The sequence below is a fragment of the Corvus brachyrhynchos genome, unplaced genomic scaffold (assembly GCF_000691975.1).
Source record: "Corvus brachyrhynchos isolate BGI_N302 unplaced genomic scaffold, ASM69197v1 scaffold21, whole genome shotgun sequence".
NCBI lineage: Eukaryota > Metazoa > Chordata > Aves > Passeriformes > Corvidae > Corvus > Corvus brachyrhynchos.
In genome coordinates this window covers 3912625-3930388 of record NW_008236924.1, presented here as the reverse complement: position 1 = coordinate 3930388, position 17764 = coordinate 3912625, and the positions used below count along the sequence as shown (strand labels likewise).

Below are 17764 nucleotides of genomic sequence, written 5' to 3'. Positions count from 1 at the left end.
CTTTCCCACACATGCTGGGAAACTGGGTTGGTTTTTTTTATACAGGCATGGAAAAAGAGACTGACTTTGGGGTGGTTCATTCAAACCCCATAACTGGTGTTCAGGGGAAGTTGAGCTCTTCCAGGTGCAAAGAGTGGCACTGAGCAGGAGCAGGCTGGAAGGGAATTGGCTCCATCTGGGCCAAATTCTGGTCAGAGGAGGAGGGGAGGGCTTTCAGGAAGGAAACCAATTTTTCTCTTTGGAAATAAAAAGCCTCTGGCATCACCTGCTGCTTATCTTGTTGTAGTGACATGTAGTTTCTTTCCAGGACTAAAGAGCACAACCCTGACTCCAATAGGAGCTTAATTGCTATTAATCCTGTTAATTAAATTTGGTTCTCCTGTGCCACTTTAGCACTCTGACTGAAGGAGGGAAATTGAAAACAAGGAGACTGGGAAACGAGCTCAGCTGACCTAAGGCATGTGACTCCTCCTGATATCATAAATATGTGCCCCCTCCACACTTAGGGAGAGGTAGACAGTAATGGGATTGTTCTGGGAAGGATTTTTTGGGTGCTGTGCCAGGAAGAAAGGGATCCTGGTGTAATTGGTTTTGAGGGGTCTGCAGGCTGAATGTGAGTTCTTAAATTAAGTTGATTTTCAGGTAATAATGAGACTTGGGGTAGTAGGGGACTAAGTATACTCTCACGGATTGCCCTGCTTTTGTAGGGCTTTATTTGAAATAATATGTGATCTATGGTAGTTTATTGGGTTTCAAAAATGTGTGGGTGGGGGGGATGTCAACAAAGTTTATTTTTTTTCTAGGTGGTCCCTGTCCAGGGTGGCCCTTTCTCAGATGGCTCAGGGGCACAAGCTTTCATGTCAGAGCTGTCTGCTCCTGGGCAGGCAGGAGTTTGTCGTGTGCCAGGTTTTTGGGTAGCCCTGCTGTGCTGGTACCTGCAGGGGTTTCTGTGCTCACCAACAACTCCCCCATCAGGAGAGCCAGAGTGGGCTCTTGAGGAACAGGTCACTTTGTTCTTATTTGGGTTTGTTGTATTCCCTTTAAGGAAAGATTTTTGAGAAGGGACTTTTTAGGCAGTGAGTTCCATTCCCTCCTGTTTGTGGGGATTTTTTTTCTCTAACTTGAGCTTTGTTTTGTAAACTGGTTTAAGTATCTGTCCTAGTGAATCCTTGGGACTTTCACTTCTCTTTCCATGACAAAGGTTAATGTACTGTGGGTCAAGATCTTGGTGGCCAGTTAATGGAAAAGCAAATTTAGGCTTGAAAAGGGCTTGGCAAATAGATTTCCTGGGTTGGGGGATTCTACCTTCCAACGACTTTTAACAAAAAGAAGAGCAATTTAAAGGCTTATAAGTTTGAGAACCTGATAAAGAATCCACCCATCTGTTAAGAACCTTTTTGTGGTAAATGTTAAGGGTCTGCTGAGTCCCTGAAGGCCTAAAGTCCTGCTGAGTTTGGTGGTTTTGCTTCATATTTTGTTTCTGGTCTGAGCCAAGCTGCAGAGGTTGCCTGGAGGAGTTCAGAGGAGTTTTGTGAGGTTGTTGCATCACTGTGGGGTCAAGGTAAACCCCATAACTGTTATTTAAGGTATTTTGGGTTTGTGGGTGTGTCATGCGATTGCAGTATACAAATGCACATCTAATCATGGTGTTTGAATAGGGTGGGGTGGTGTCCCTGCCCAGTTCCAGGGTGTTTCTAAGCAGCTTGGGCTCTTCTCCATGCCCCAAAAAGGTGGTGAGAGGTTCAGGAGTGGAAGACATGATGTCAATGCTCAAGAAAGATACACGAAACCAGCGTTTTTAGTTGAGGAGGAAGACAAAGCACACTCAGAAGTTGTTTCTTGCCATATCCCAGTGCTGGTGTCTGCCTTTGCTTGCTTTCTTTGGTGAACAATATTGGCATGTGGTGTTAAATCCCATGATATGCTGAAGATCACGGATGAACAGTGGGTCATCCAGCAGCTCCGTCTCTGTCCCACCCAACCACATGGAGAGGGGGAATGGCCTGATGAGTGGGCAGAAATATTACGTGGAAAAGTGGCTGCTTTTCGGGGTCTGGCTTGCACGGGGGCTGTAATTGATGAACTGGGAGTTGGCTTGGGGACCCCGGTGGGAGGGATGGGGATGGGGACCAGGTGACAGCAGGTGGCACTGTGTGCTGTGAGCCAGCCCCGCGCTGCCCCTGCTCCTTGGGGCTCTCCTGGGGCAGCCACAGCTCTGCTTCCCGTCCCTGGGGCCCGTTTGCAGCCTGTGCTGGAGGTGCAGATGTGACACCCCCTGCGGAGGTGGGCAAATCTCCCTTTTTAAGGTGCTACTGTGACTTGAGGTCTGTGCTTAGCAATAAATTCAAGGCATGTTCTGAATACCTGTTTAAAACAGTACATATAGTGATTCTTGATGCTAAGAAAAGCCTTCCCTCGGGATGGTACTTCTATTCCAGATCCAGCAAGGCTTCTACCCCCGCTGCCTCTAATAACTGCAGTTAGAGAATTGCATTTCATCTGCCTGAAATTCTCCTGCCACTTAAGCGAGATGATGGACTGATTTCAGCTCTTTCCAGTATTGATCTGGCATTGCAGAGCTTTGTTTAAAGGTTGCCCCTTTCCATCCAAAAGGCTTTGGGAGTCCTACATCTTCACAGGGTTTAGCGAGCAGTTTGGAACCTCGGGGTGAGTGGTAATGAGTAATTGCCAGCAGCTAGTGCTGAGCCACAGCCATTGGAAATGATGAGAAAAACGAACCAGTGCTTCCCTGCAATTGTGGGTTTTCCCTGCCACGGGGCAGCGGAGGAGCAGGAGTCCCACCCTGGGTCAGCGGTGTTGCAAAAGCAGAGAAACTTTCACTCACACGCTCTGAGGAACCCTGGGGACAGAAATTGCTGCTGAAGTGAAAGGGAGCTGGGAGCAACATCCCAGCCCTGCCTGGCCCGTCCCACGGCGTCACTCCTGCGGCTCAGGCAGTCCCTTCTCCCCAGCCAGCGGTGGCATTCCTAAAAAGGCTGTAATAAATGCAGCCATCACTGATGGTGGGCTCTGGTGTGCAACCCCTGTGCACCCCACTCTCCCTCTGCACAGCCTCCTGTCTCAGGGCTGTTGGGATCAGGGGCTTCCTTCCCCTCTCCTGAGCGTTCCTGGATGATGGGGGAGGGAGGACTGCTCATGGGCTCACGTCTTCAACAAATAAATAGGCGTTTCAGGTGCTAAACCACTTTTTTTTTGCTGGTTACACCTCAGAGGTACACAATGGACCTGGTGAATGTGGGAGCTGTGCTCTTTGCTGGCAGTGTTCGAGTGAATCCTGATTGATGTAGAGGATGGCTGAGGGGGTATAGGAGAAAGTTTCACGAAGGATGTCTGGACTTCAGGCGGCTCTCTTGAAAGCTGTTTATTGCATAGGCGAAGTTACAGCATTTCAGGGAGTGGGTATCCAGAGCCAGCCCTACAGCTGCCAGCTCCAGCTGTAGGCATACCTGATGCCACTTTCTGTTCAAGTTACAAAGCATTATATACTTTTCTTTGCAGAGTATCTTAATACATAACAACCAATAAGCACCATACACAATACCTTTACATTTGCCTATAGCCTATCATAACTACTACCATCACCACATTATAGTCATTATTATCCAATCACAAGAGTAAGTAAGTTACAATTTAAGCTTACAGTGGAAAATTCTCAGACCTTTCTTCTTCTTGCTACATCAACATTTCTTGTTTGCCTGCCATATCTCTCTTTTTGGTAAAGACACGTTTTCTATTTACTTATGCTCTTCTTGAGACTTATTTACTTGGTGAAAAACGTCTTTGTTTGCAGTCACATACCTTTGTCCTATTCCTAAAAATCTCCTTCCAACTCATCTCCAACCTTTGCCTTCTCAGTTACTCAGCGATCAGTGTTTCAGCGAAACATCTTTTACTCTATATCAAAACTTGCTTTCATTTCTGTCTCATCCCCAGTTTCTACATTCAGAGATCTTTCTGCCAAGCCTACATACCTGTGAAACTTTCTTACCAAACTTTCATCTTCCCCAACAAGGGGGAGCATCACTCCTGGTGACATGTCCCACCCTGAGCGAGCTGCCACCATGCTGGTGTGACACCTGCTGACTTCCTGCAGTTTCCCAGTTGAAGGCCAGCTCCCTTTCCAGCTCCCTGTTGGTACCAATGCCTCAGAGGTTTGTAGGGTTCCCTAAACCAAGCTTTGCCTTAGCTGGAGGAAATAAGTATGATTTAAAGTGCAGGATGAGCTGGGATGTTCCGCCCCAGTTTTTAGCAGAAGCTAAGCACTGCCAGTAGCTCATGCCATGTTCTGGCTGTCCGTCTACCTGTGGTCACATCAAAGTTTGTCCCCTTACTCTGGAACTATCCACGCTGAGCTCTGTTTTTTATTGCAAGTTGTAGGACTTTTCCTGGCTTATTAAAAACACTTACTGTGTGTGTGTGCCCCTGGCTTTCCAGCTGGTCCTGGTTGCTGTGTCAGTGGCCTCCTCTGTCTTGCTTATCTCAGATCATTTTCCTTCCAGGTCATTGACTGATAATGAACAGAAAAGGCTCAGAAAGCCGAGTTATAGGGGGCATGGAGAAAAACAAAGTTGCTTGGTTTAGGTGCTGTGATTCCTGCAGCATTTCCTGTGTCTCAGGCTCACCTGTCCCTTCCTCTGATGGCCCCAGCCTGGGGCTGGGAGTCAAGTGCAGACAGCCTTGGGAGAGGCACTTAACTCTCCCCTTCTCATTGATGGGGAAACAGATAAAAATAAAGATGCTCACCTCCTTCGGAGGGCAGTGAGAGGATTAATTGGTTAATGTTTGTGAAGTGCTTTGAAGTTGAAATAGAGCAGATTGGAGCTAACCTGGATTGCAAAAGCTCTGATGTGTCATGTGGAGGTAAAAGCTGTGCTGAGGAGGCCTTGGAAGCCTTAAACTCACCATCCTTCAGGTGTCAAGCATCTCACAGGCTGATCTGGCCAAAACCAGGGATTAGGGACAACGGCAATTGCAACAGCGACCTTTCCCCCCTCCCCATTAGTCCTGGCCTGGCCTGCAGCCCTACTCACAGGGATGGAGTGGTGGGGTATGGACCAGCTCTCGCTGGCAGCATCGCATCCTGCCAGGCCCTGGGACAGAGCTGTGTGGCAAGAAGGGCTGGCACGTTTTGTATGGAGTGAAATCTGGTTCCGGGTTCAGCGCTGGGGAAACCAGAGTTGAGGGGGGTTGAGCAAGACGGGCTTCTCCCGGGGAGGAGCACGAGAACCAGCGCACCCAAAGCAAGAATGTGTTTGGTGACCTGGGTCTAAGCCACGGCGGGTGGGGGCGGCTGTGCTGGAGCTGTGTTTAGCCTGGGTGTGTGTCCACCCACTGGTGGTTGCTCAACAGGCTGAAGGAGGAGGAGGAGGCCATGCTCACTTGGCTGCTTGTGGTGCCTGATGGGGGATGAGCCTGGTGAGAATTCCTAGCTGCTATGGGATGGCCCAAGGAACAGGGAGCTTCCATGGGCTGGCCAATGCTCTGGGTTTGGGGCAGAGCACTTCTGGGGTGCGTGTTAAGACAAGCTCTCTGCATTGTCCATGTACTGCAGGGCATCCACAGTGGAGGAAGGAGTAAAAATCCACTTTCTCTCTTCCTGGAGTAGTGGACAGAGCAAGGCTTTGTCCTGCAGTATAAGCAGTGACAGAACCCATCCAGTGCTGTCCTGAATGAGACCAGACTTGAAACTTTCCCTCTGGAAGGACAGATCACGTGCAGGTGGGTCAGCATTCACCTGCCACCTCTTGTGGACCCTGTGGTCTACCTCCCAATGGCACAAAGTTGCTGGGGGACTGCTGGGTGTAGAACTGTGTGAGTCAGGTCTCTGTCATGCCATTTCTCTGCTGTTCGTGGTCCCTAGCAAGCAGACCACCTCCACACTCCTCCTGGCTTGGTGCCACTCATGATTCAGGGAGAACTGGAGGTGGTGCTGGCCTCGGGGTGAGGAAGGTTGTGGTGGTAGCAAATGTGGAGGCAGAGTGAGCAGTGAGCTGTGGGTGAGCCTGGCTCCAGACCAGCAGCAGGAGCCGTGCCTGGAATGGGTTGGTCACTTGTGTGCATCCACATTAGTTTCAGCAAAGACTCTCAGAGAAAGGCATCCCCCTTCTCTGGACCTCCTGGGCCTGGCTTTCCCAAGGTTTGGGGCCAGCATGTGCTGCTGGGATGGGTGAGCTCATAAATCTCCAACGGGCACTTGGAACAAAGCAAGGGAGGAGCAGCCCCAGAGCCGTGCCTGGAATGGGTTGGTCACTTGTGTGCATCCACATTAGTTTCAGCAAAGACTCTCAGAGAAAGGCATCCCCCTTCTCTGGACCTCCTGGGCCTGGCTTTCCCAAGGTTTGGGGCCAGCATGTGCTGCTGGGATGGGTGAGCTCATAAATCTCCAACGGGCACTTGGAACAAAGCAAGGGAGGAGCAGCCCCAGAGCCGCCTGGCCCTGTGGCAGGCAGAGCTGAGGTGCAGCCCTGCAGTGACCTGTGGGCAGCCAGGCCCTCCTGGAGCAGCCTGGGCTTTGGCAGGCAGATCAAGGGATTTGAGTGGGAGGGGATGAACAGCCTCCTGGGGAGGAGCTGCCTGTCAGGGAAGGCTGTGGGGGGCAAAGTGGAATCTGGAGGAGGCTGCCGGGATCTTTCACTTTCATTGGCTCCTCCTGGGACTTCGAGCCAAGAGGCAGCACTGCAGGCAGCACCTGGTCCTTCCAGGGAGCCTCCTGTTGTCCCTTCCTGCCTGGAAGAGCAGGTGGGACTGCTCTGCCTGTGCTTGGTGGTTACCCGTGGCAGCTCTGCCCTGTTCCTTTCCCCTGGGAAGGACCAAACTGCTGCTGCAACCTTATCATCCAAATGCCTCCGAGCGGGGAAGAGCCTGGGGACCTGTTTTACAAGGGTCAAACAGATGTAAATAGCTTTTCTACAAAGATTTCTGCTCCATTTCCCCCATCCCAAATGCTCTAACAGCCCCTGAGGAGGTTTCTCTTTGCTTTGGTTACTGTACCCCGCTGACTGCTCAGCCCACACAGCCAGTTTTGGGCTCTCCAAGGTTTCTTGAAGAAAGCAGCCAAATGTTTGTTTTGTGGACACCCTCATAATGCATATGGGTTTTCCAAGGAGCAGCCAAAGGCAGGGGGGAGGGAGGAACCAAGAGAAACTCTTCATCTGGGTTGACTCATGCATCTTGCTTCAGCTGGGTTTATTATTCATCATGTACCCATTACTGCCTGGGGCCTGGCTCCATGCTCAAGAAAGGGGTTTTTTTCCTGCTTAAACCACATCACTGAAGTGCTGCTGAGCACTTGTTTGCTGTTGCCATAAGTGCCTTCACTCCAAAGCTCTGGGACAAAGCAGGAGATAACTAACTTCTTCCTCCTTTTCTGTGGAAAAGGGGTTTGTTCCTGGACAGCCCTACCCCACCCAGCCTGAGGAAGCCTTGCTTCCAGCAGGAAAACTGTCATGCCAAGTTAAATGCCATGCAAATATGATGGTTTCATTTGTGGCTTTCTGTAACAACAGCTGCAAGCAAAGGGTGGGATGGGGAGGTTGAATTTTGCCTGCAAGTCCTCTTGTCCTGAGCATTGGTTGGATGCAGGATGATTAAAAGCAAAACTAATCTTGTTTGAAAATGAGGCTTTCCCATGGAATGAGAGCTTTGCTTCCCAGTGCTGCTCTCTTCTGTAAGTGTGCTCATTTGTGTGGGCACTGAGTTCCCTCTGTGGGCCCAGACCCACCTTCTGTGGAGGCCAATGGTGCCAGGGACAGCAGTGCTGTCCAAGGAGATGCTGCCATTAGGGCAGGCCCACTAAGCCTACTTAGAGAAAATCACCAGAACCACTCCTGGGGCTTTATTTTTGGTGTTGGAAGGTCCTGTGTAAGAAAAATCCAGTGATGATGTGCTAGACCTGGGAGAGGTGGACCTTCTGAGATGATGCTCTTAGAGAGGGTGGGCAGGGGGAGAAAGGAGTTGAGGTCTCCAGGGAAGCAGTGACACCTGATCTGCTGTTGTGAAGCTGAATTATTAGAGTTCTACTTTTTGGCCTGGGAATTCCTATCGTACTAAAAGCTTCCTGTTACAGAAATCGTGACTAACAAAGAGAGATGAAATTCTCAGCTGCAGCCAGGTGAAATGGCAGTGCATTGTGAGCTCTCCCAAACCTTGAGCTGTTATCATGGAGCTCAGCAGATGAGTGTGAAAAGATGATGGGGACACTGAACTGAATCCCAGCCTCAGCTCCAGGGAAAGCAAAGAGCATCTTACCTTAACCACTGGCTTGTTTGGTGGCAAGTGGCAAATCTCTCCTTTCTCTGTACCCCAGATGATAAAAACCAGACACTGCTCCAGGTCAGCTCCTTCAGGCTATGGCAAAAGTGGTTCAGTTGGTGTAAAGCCTCGGGGAATTGATGGCTGGATACCCAAATGCCACATCTTTGTGTGCCCTAATGGAAGGGCAGCACTGAGGCCTCTGGATGCAGTTTGGTGGGAAGCTGAGCAGGCAGCACCTCCCCAGCCAGATGTTATTGTGGCAGGGGTGGCTTAATTCCCAAGGTAAGTCCTAAACCAGAAGGAAGACAGTGACAAAACCATGCTTTGGGGAGTGTGAGATGCTGGGCTAGGACAGAGCAGCCTGCTGACAAACGACAAGCTGCTTGTTTCTTGCCACTGAAGTCCTTATCCCCTGCTTGCTGAGTGTGCCCTGTTGTCTACAACACAAATGACCTAGTTTGAATGGACTACTTAAATCTTTGAGCTATGCTGATGTAACAGAACATCAAAAAAAAGAAATCTTAGACCATGCAAAGCATCTTTTCAATTAGGTTCACTTAATTTGTGGAGTGCTGGGGTTAAAAGTGAAAAATGAAACTCACGATAGAGAAGCCAAGTTCACGGATGTCCTGAAGTTATTCAAGTGTCTTGAGAGTTCTTTATTCAGGGCAGGAGCAAGACTTTCCCACATCCCTTTGTTTCTTTTAAGTTTTTTGTGCTTTTGAGAGCTGTCTTTAGTCTTAGCTTATTAATCCTGTTTGCTGCAGTGGTGCCACGGGGAGCCACTGCCGCTGGCGTGACGAGCTCTCGGTCTAATTTGAAACAAGATGTAACAAGGGAACACAACCCGGAGTGGGAGGCAGAGGGTGTAATGAGATCCAGGTTTGATAGCCTCTGTGTTGCACAACATGGTATGCTTGGGCACCTTGTTTGCAAACTTGTGTCCCTTTTGTAAGTTTTGGGGAACTACATCGACCTGAAGGTCAAGATCAATACGTGGAGAGTAAGTGTTGGTTCCAACTGTGCCTGAACTATTGATTTTAACTTTTAAAACATTCTCACAAGTGATTGAAGAGGTAGTAATTTTGGAGATGGATTGACCCGGTAGAGGTGTGGGTTTTTTTTAACACAAATGTTTCAGTGGTGCTGCCTGTGGAGAAAAGTTACAAAAAAGAAAAGAACTTCAGAGAGTGCTGGTGCTGTTGAAGCAGCAACACCATATGATGCAAAACTGAGCAAGAGCAGCCAAAGTAGGGAACTACAGCTCTGGGGAAATTTAAAGGTGAGGAGGGCAATGCACTGGTTTTAATGGGAACGTGGGGAGTTATTAAAGGAAGGATGAGGGATCAGCAAGGATGGAGCTCATCAGCTGCCTTTAAAATGTGGGATGTGGGAAAACTGGGGGAAATGTGCTGGCATCTATCCCAGGCTGCACTGATTTATTTTTAAATGAGGAATCTATCATTGTGAGATGTAAAGACATACAGCAGCTGTTCTCTGTGCAGGGATGTGAAAGTCCCTGGACATCCTGGGAGCCAAGTGAAAGTGAATCTTCCCTTTCTCACTCCCTATTCCTCCAGAGTAAAAGTTGATCAGCCCCTCCCTGCCAAAAGTGAAGTGCCAAGTATTTCCCCTTGATTTATTCCTTTTGTGATTAGCTTCCCTCTGCCCTTGCAGCTTGATCTTGCAGGTTCAAAATGTCTGCAACTGCCCTGGTGCTGGGGATTTGGCATTGGGATTTGGTGACTCATGTAGTTCCTCAGCCCAAGGCAGGCAGCCAGCCAAAGGACCTTGTAAACTTGGCCTGTGTTAATCTGAGAGCCGGGGTGGCTTTGGGTTCCCCTGTTACATGAGCTTCTTTGAGCTTCTTCAACTAACAAAGCATCTAAAGGTAGAAGTGAAACTGCAGGGGGAGGAGGAGGACTAAAGGATCCTTTGTTAGAAGAATTGGCACAGGGAGATGTGATGGGCTTTGGGGTCAGATCTGAGTATTTCTTCTTAACCTTGGTATAAGAGCGAGGCTGGAGCTCAGACAAAAGCAGAGTGTGTGGTTGTTGGTTGGCTGCAGAGAGAAGGAGCTTTGTGGGGAGGAGAGACCATTGCTGGCTATGCTTTGGCTCCTGAGTGCTGATCCATCAGCAGCTCCTGTGGATGTCAGGGTTCAGCTCTCCCAGGCATCAGGCAAAGGGATTATTTCTACCACACATAAAAAGATTGCAGAGTTTGGCATCTGCTTTGAGGTTCTCACTGCCAGGCTTAGTAAAAAGGCTTAGGAGTGCTCAAACCAGAGAAATAAATCTGCTGCACCTCTTATCAAAAATAATGGATAGTAGGCTTCAAAGGAAGAGGAAAAGTCTTTGTTTTGTAGCCTACTTATGTGTCTGGCCTGACAGACTCTCGCCCTTTGCACCTGTGTAAGAGTCCGTGTGGAAAATAAATAGAGCTGATATGTCTAGGAATAGATTTGGCGAGTGGGTGGGACACCTCGGATGCTGGGGAGGCTCTTCAAAGAGGAGAGGCTGTCTCCACCTGGGCTGCTGCCGAGGGGCAGGGCTGCGGCTCACCAGGATTGCACGTGGCTGCCCGAGGGGGATTTTTATGGGGCAATCGTGGTGATTAGCAAGCACAAGTTTTTCCACGTACCAAACATTGTCGAGGGCAGTAATTCAGCCCTGCGCTTGTTATTGTAGTGAGTGTTGGGCAGGAGTGTCCTGGGAATTTGTTGCATCCCAAGTCGGGGGAGCCCATCAAAGTGTCCTCTGGTTGCTGATGTTGGCTTGCCACCCTGAAACAAGGGGCTGATGAAATAGTGTTAGCCAAGCTGGTTGCTAATGAGGGCAAAAGAACATCTGGAGTCAGGTTTTGTTTATAGCTCTTTGTTTTGTCATTGTTAGGGAGACAGAAGAGGAAGTGTCATTCATAGTATAAATCATTACATCCAAACAAAGGGCTGACATCTGGGTGTGATTTTGGATTTCATGTCCTTGGAATCTCCTGAGGTTTAAAGCCCAAAATTTTAGCCTAAGATGTTGGCAATCCACCCTGTGTTCAAAAGATTAATGTCACTTCAGGACAGGGACAAAGAGGAAGTCTAGAACTCCAGACCAGAGCTGGCATGTGCTGAGACCTGAGAGTGTTCACTTCAACTCTGAGAGCTGGCACCAGCTTGGAATAACTTGGAATAACCCGGTACCTGGGTCCATGGTTGGCTGTGGATGTTCAGGGGAACAAACAAGGCAAGCACAAAGTAGATCTCCCTGTGATAAAGTTTCATGTGGTTTAGAGACTTGTCAGCCAGAGGCGGCATCTCCATCATCATGTTTAATAGCCACTGATGGACCTGTCCGTGAATTTGTTTAATTGACTTTTGACTCTCTTGATGTGTTTGGCATCCACAACATCCTGGGGCGATGAGTTCCACAATACAATTACATCTTATGGGGAGGGGAAAAAAAAACAACTTCCCTTTGTTTGTTTAAACCTACTATATGATAATTTATTTAGTATCCCTTAATTCTAATGCTGTGAGTAATCCTGAACAGCAACTACTCTTTATTTTCTGTGGGTTCCTCCTGAGTTTTGTGGACTGTCATGACCATATTCCCTCTATAGCCTGTTTTCCACCATGGGAGTTGGTGTGAGTTTAGACAAAAGCCCTTCCCATTTCTGCTCCTCTCTGTGGCCAAGAGAGGTGTTCCCTGTGCCCTGTCTACCTCTCTAAATCCCTGTTACGATGATGATGAGGAAGGCCACAGTGCCACAACTGTGCAGCTGGGCAGACCCAGTAATCATATAACAGCATGATAGAAATAATTTGTTTTATCCTCTCCATGTTTTCTAACAGTTCCTATCAGGTGCTAAACCTTCCTGATTGCTGCTCAGCAATGATGTGACATTTATTTGCGACCTTAGCCACAGAACTCCTTAATACATCCCGACAGGGATGGTTACTGTGGAGCTGTAATGTGCAGGTAGAGCATAGCAAGATTTTCTCCTCTCTCTCTGTTTTTCAGCACTGAAGTCTGTCTGCCACTGTCGTGTCCAGCCACTGTGTCCTGAGTGACTTGGGGTTTTGTCTCAGTTGACTTGAAGCTTTGAACTCTCTCGAATCATTCAATTTGTCCCTTTGCTAATTGCCTTTTCATAGTCATTTATAAAAAGCTGAGCTGCAGAGATGCCTGTCAGGTCTCACTTCCACTGGGAGAGCTGACCTCTTATTAATGTTTCCATTTTTAACTCAAAGAAACTCTTCCTTTACGTGATGGCACCTTACATTCTTGAAACTCTTTCATTAGAAAGAAAAGTTCATCGTGTCAAGCAGTGCCATTGCTTGCCTACACTCTGGGGACCTCAGATGGACTGAGGAGGCAGGACTTGTCTCCCAAAAACCTGAGATGAGTCTTGCCCAGGCTATCACTTCTCTCTGTGTGCTTTGCTACTCTGTTCATATGAGCTTTCCTCCCTTTCCCCCCAAAGTGCACTATGGAGCTTGAGCTGGGTGACTGCACATTTGAGCACCATCAGTGCTGCTGGGAGGGGAATTTAATCCCGGACTGTGGCTCTGTGTTATCAGGATTTATCAGCTTATTGTGAATAAGTTAATTTAGCTTTTCTACTCTGCTGTTTTCTTCCTTGGAGGCTCCCTTAGCCCTGTGATCAAGAACTCTTCAATGTGTTTTGTTATTAGTGCTGTGGCTTGGAAAATTCTTCTCAGTCTTTGGAGTATTTTGGCACAGTTGCAGACTTTAGATTTTAGTCTTGGTTTTTACATTTTCGCTATTTGGATGGTGCTTCTCCTTAGTCTCATTTTACTGTTAATTGTCTCACTTCAAGCACACTAGCTTTTATTCTGGTTTTTTTTTTTTTTTCCCCTTAAGAAATACACGTTTACTCTAATGACTTCTTCAAATGGTCTTCCCACTCCTGGGTGTGTTTTTCCTGAAGGGCTTTTCCTTTTTAATTTTCTTTGAACAAGTGCCTGTGTGTTTAGGTAGTTCCCTCTTCAAGCTTAACTTACAGTAGCAGGTTTGCAAGGCTGCCCTCAAGATTTGTCAGTTTTAAGGTGAGTTAATTTAGCTTTTCTACTCTGCTGTTTTCTTCCTTGGAGGCTCCCTTAGCCCTGTGATCAAGAACTCTTCAATGTGTTTTGTTATTAGTGCTGTGGCTTGGAAAATTCTTCTCAGTCTTTGGAGTATTTTGGCACAGTTGCAGACTTTAGATTTTAGTCTTGGTTTTTACATTTTCGCTATTTGGATGGTGCTTCTCCTTAGTCTCATTTTACTGTTAATTGTCTCACTTCAAGCACACTAGCTTTTATTCTGGTTTTTTTTTTTTTTTCCCCTTAAGCAATACACGTTTACTCTAATGACTTCTTCAAATGGTCTTCCCACTCCTGGGTGTGTTTTTCCTGAAGGGCTTTTCCTTTTTAATTTTCTTTGAACAAGTGCCTGTGTGTTTAGGTAGTTCCCTCTTCAAGCTTAACTTACAGTAGCAGGTTTGCAAGGCTGCCCTCAAGATTTGTCAGTTTTAAGGTGCAAAGAGCCCCTGGCCATACACTTGAAATCAAACCTGCTGGTTCCTGGGTGCTGCTCAGGATGTGCTGAAGAGGCTCTTGTGTCAGAGGTCATAAATTGCTGCTGGAGGGAGCAGTAACTTTCCATTTTAAATGTAGACGTGTTCCCTTCTGTCAGTGATCCCATCTGCACAGGGAGATGTCCATCTCCTGTTTGTGTTTGTCTCTGCTCATATCCATCGGAGCCTCACTCACCTCCCTTAAGGTTTTGCTGCTGTTGCCCTGTTCTGGGAGGGGGGAGGATGGAATAACTCCAATGCTGTAATGTCTGAGCATGGGACTGCAGTCCTAGGGCATTTGTTGATACAGTTATCTTGGCTGAGCTCTTTGATAAGCTCTCCTTAATGCTCAGCTCCTCCACCTGCACAGCCTACTCTCATTCTTGTTCGATTTGTACCCATTCATTACCATGTTCTGCTGCTTATCTTCCCCCCCCACCAGGTTTCCAAGGTGCTGGTTATGTTAATAGCCCCATCTGAAACCAGGGCACTGCTGTTCACTCCCCTGGCCTTTCAGAGTTGCCTGGATAGAAATGCACACATGGTGTTCTGTCCTGTTCCCTCTCTGCAGCCCTGACTGGGCTGTCAGCTGGGCCTGCAGCCTGCTGTTTTCTCCCTGACTGTTTTTGGCTTCTATCCTATCCTTTTCTTCAAGGATACTAAATTTTCATGACTTCTCCACTGGAGACTGCATTTTCCCAAGCCACATGTCTTGTCAAACTGTTGGCTTTCCCACAATATTTAGTTTAAAAGACCTTCTTAATGTGCCAGTAGCGTTGGTCTGTTTCCATCTGGATTTAATATTTGTATCTTTACTGTATAGGTCCTACCTATTCAAGCCTGTCCTAAGGGTACTGCACTCTGCACCTTGGGGTGACCCTGGATTTCACTACAGGGCACTTGGGAAAGCATTTCTGAGCATTTTACTGAGCTGATCCTGGCCTTTAGCTGAACCTTGCCTTCAAGGTTGTTGTCTCCATCCTGCATTGGTGGTGACCCTATAGACCTCACCATGAGTTGTTCCCCAGCTCAGGGAAGTGAGAGGTGAGAGATCACCTCATCAGCATCCAGCACACAGTCGATGTTTTGCTCTTCAGTTATCTGTTCCCATTGCACTGAATGGGATGATCATCTGGAAAAGGCCTTTGGATGCTTACTAAATAGGGAAAGTCTGAGTAAATAATCCCTTGGACAGTGCCATGATCATGTGTGAATACTTAGACTTTTCTCTTTTTATATGATTTTTGCACCTTTTCAAGGGTGTTGCATTTTGAGGGGTCCCACAAATCTCCAAGGAGAAGCTGCAGGGTTGTCTTTTAGTCCTGACCAGGACTTAACTGTTTGTCCTATTGCTCAGTGGAAGGTGAATTCATGTCCTGTTACTTAGGGATTCAAAATCCTCTCCATTACATTCTCGACACAAATTCAGGATCCCTTGTGTAAGAATGTGCTGTCAATTCTGGGTAATTCCATTAAATCATGTAGTCTAAGCATCCCACACAAGGCTGAAACATAGCCCCATGGAATGAAAGTGTTTATTTTTGTGTGTGTCTGGGATGTTGCAGTGATTTGCAGTCGTTGTTGCAGGGATTTGCATCGTTTAAGTGAGGTATTTGAGGTTTAAGTGAAATGTGGAATATAGAAAAGCTGAAGAATGAAGCAAAACATCCTAACTAACTCCCCTCAAGTCTTTGGGTTTTCTGGTAATTTTTTTTTTTCTGGAACTGATAATGATCAGAAAGTGAATCTTAGCACTACTATAACCATGGTGCAGTGTATATATGTTCACTGAGGAGAAAATATTAGAACAGAGGTTGCCCAGGCTTTTTGGTAAGTATGAGAGACTTATTATTTTTTTGTTGTTCATTAAATCTCCAGGCTGAAGATATGCTAATTATCTTAGATGTCAGTCCAATCTCCAAGAGGGCATCTTCAAAAGCATGTGGGAAAAAGCTTAGGGCACATGAATATGGTATTCTTTGATTCATTATTTGATGCCATACCTTGAAAATAAAGAATAAATTCCATTTAACTCCTTGCTTTTGTAAACCTGGTGATGAGCACAGCACTTAGGGTGGGTTTTAAAGCTGCAACCATAGGATTCTTTAGAATTAGTTCTTGTTTTGCTCAGAGCAGTGGTTTGTTGTTGTTTTTTTTTTTTTTAACCTCCTCTTTTAGCTTGTTTATTTCTTTGGTGCTAAAAGATAACCCAACCAAATTTCAGGAGGTGTATTATTACACAGCTGATGGAAACTGTTTTTCTTTGTTGCTGCTCACAAACCATGGAACTGCTGTCTAGAGATTCCCAGACTCAGTTTTGGAGCAGAAAGCCACTGGGTAAAATGGTCTTGGCACAACATTCAGGCTAGACTTAAAATTTGTGGGTGACATGGGGTGCCCTGGGCAGACCCAGGCACTGTTAAACGGTCACCCCTTGTTTCCAGCCTGGCATCACTTCTGGATCCTGTTATTCCTCTGCCAGATGGAGGAGCCCATTAGCTGTGATAGGCCAATCAAACAGCTCCTAATTGATCTAGTGATGTGGTTACTGGTGATGACAAGCAGATGAACTTGATGACCCAGGAGGTCCTTTCCACTTCTGTGCTCCGTGGAGGCAGAGCAGTGCTAATGCCAGAGTGAATCACGGGTGTTTCTGTCCTGCATCTTTGGAAGCAGGCTCCATGGCATCTCCAGCTGTGCTTGGCAAGGCAAAGTGTGACCCCTAAAGTCAGCACTCCAGCCAACAGCACATGGACCAGACATGATGAATGCAAGACAAAAATAGCATTTGGGCACTGAGTATTGTTTGCTGTGTCTAATCCTTGGCCAGTGACAGGAGGACAGACCAGGACGGGCAGTGACTCAGCCAAGGATGAACCTGTGCAGTGAAGGCAGCAGGATGGTTGGACAGGCAGCAGCAGGGAGCAAGTGAACGTGCAAGAGATTTGGAAAAAAAAGGGCTCTGCAATGCAGGAGACCAACCCTGCTACAAGCAAGGACTGAAGGAAATGAAGGGGGAATTCCTGAGGCAAAAGCTCGATCTCTGCTCCTCAGCCCCAGGGCTCTGTCACCAGCTCAGTGCTGCAAAGGGGAGGTCTCTCTCTCTCTCTCTCTCTTTTTTTTTTTTTTTTTCTTTTTTGGTTCTTGCTGTCTGTGGAGTGTGCTCACATTTGTACAGATGTGCTCACGTGCAACAGCTGGTGTGTGTCATCCTCAGCTCCCTAAAAAGCTGCAAATACAAGCTTTATGCAAATTTCCTGATTCCTATTCAGAAAGCTCAGTTCCTGCAGCTGAAATGTTGGATTTCGGCTTTATTTTCAGTTGGGAAACAAAGGGTGAATGCAATCCCATCCCTGGAAGGGACCACAGGCTGGCAGATCCCAATGGTCCACCAGGAAAGACTATTTTGTGGTTCTTGTAACATTATGGGCAAACACTTGGAATATGTTCAGCCAAAACATCAGATGTTTTGGGACAAGGTGAACATCAAAAGGGGCTGGGCACCCCTGCTGCCTGTTTGAAATTTTATGGGTTTGGCTCTTCTGCCAGGCACTGTTGGTGGTGAAAAGGGCTGGACCACGATCTAGATGTTCCTCAAAAGATTTGAAATAGCACTGATTCAGGACTTTCCTGTCCTTGTTTCAGATCTGGGATGCTGCTGCCTGCCACATGTCACTCCTGGTAGCCAATTCACTGCTGGTAGACACATTGATTCCCACTGTGGTCATCAGTCATTTGTTAGCAGAACTCCACCATTATCCTGATGATGCAGCTGCAATGGGAAATGGGATGTTTATTGGGTGGATATGGGTGCACAGGCTACTGTGCTGTGGGAAATGATTTTTAAATGCAAGCAACAAGCCCCAGGTAGTTAAATGTAACGAGGGAAACCTTGAGACTTCCCAGGGCGAGCACATTC

The 17764-nt window shown here is 47.3% G+C and overlaps 1 long non-coding RNA gene across 1 annotated transcript in view; it reads left to right on the top strand.

Annotated features, from left to right (window-relative positions):
* The first annotated feature begins 527 nt into the window (after window positions 1-527).
* LOC108445167 overlaps window positions 528-17764 on the top strand; it is a 27098-nt gene continuing 9861 nt past the window's right edge. The window contains exon 1 of the long non-coding RNA XR_001859919.1: window positions 528-613. This is a non-coding gene — a long non-coding RNA (uncharacterized LOC108445167). The remainder of the gene's footprint in view (window positions 614-17764) is intronic.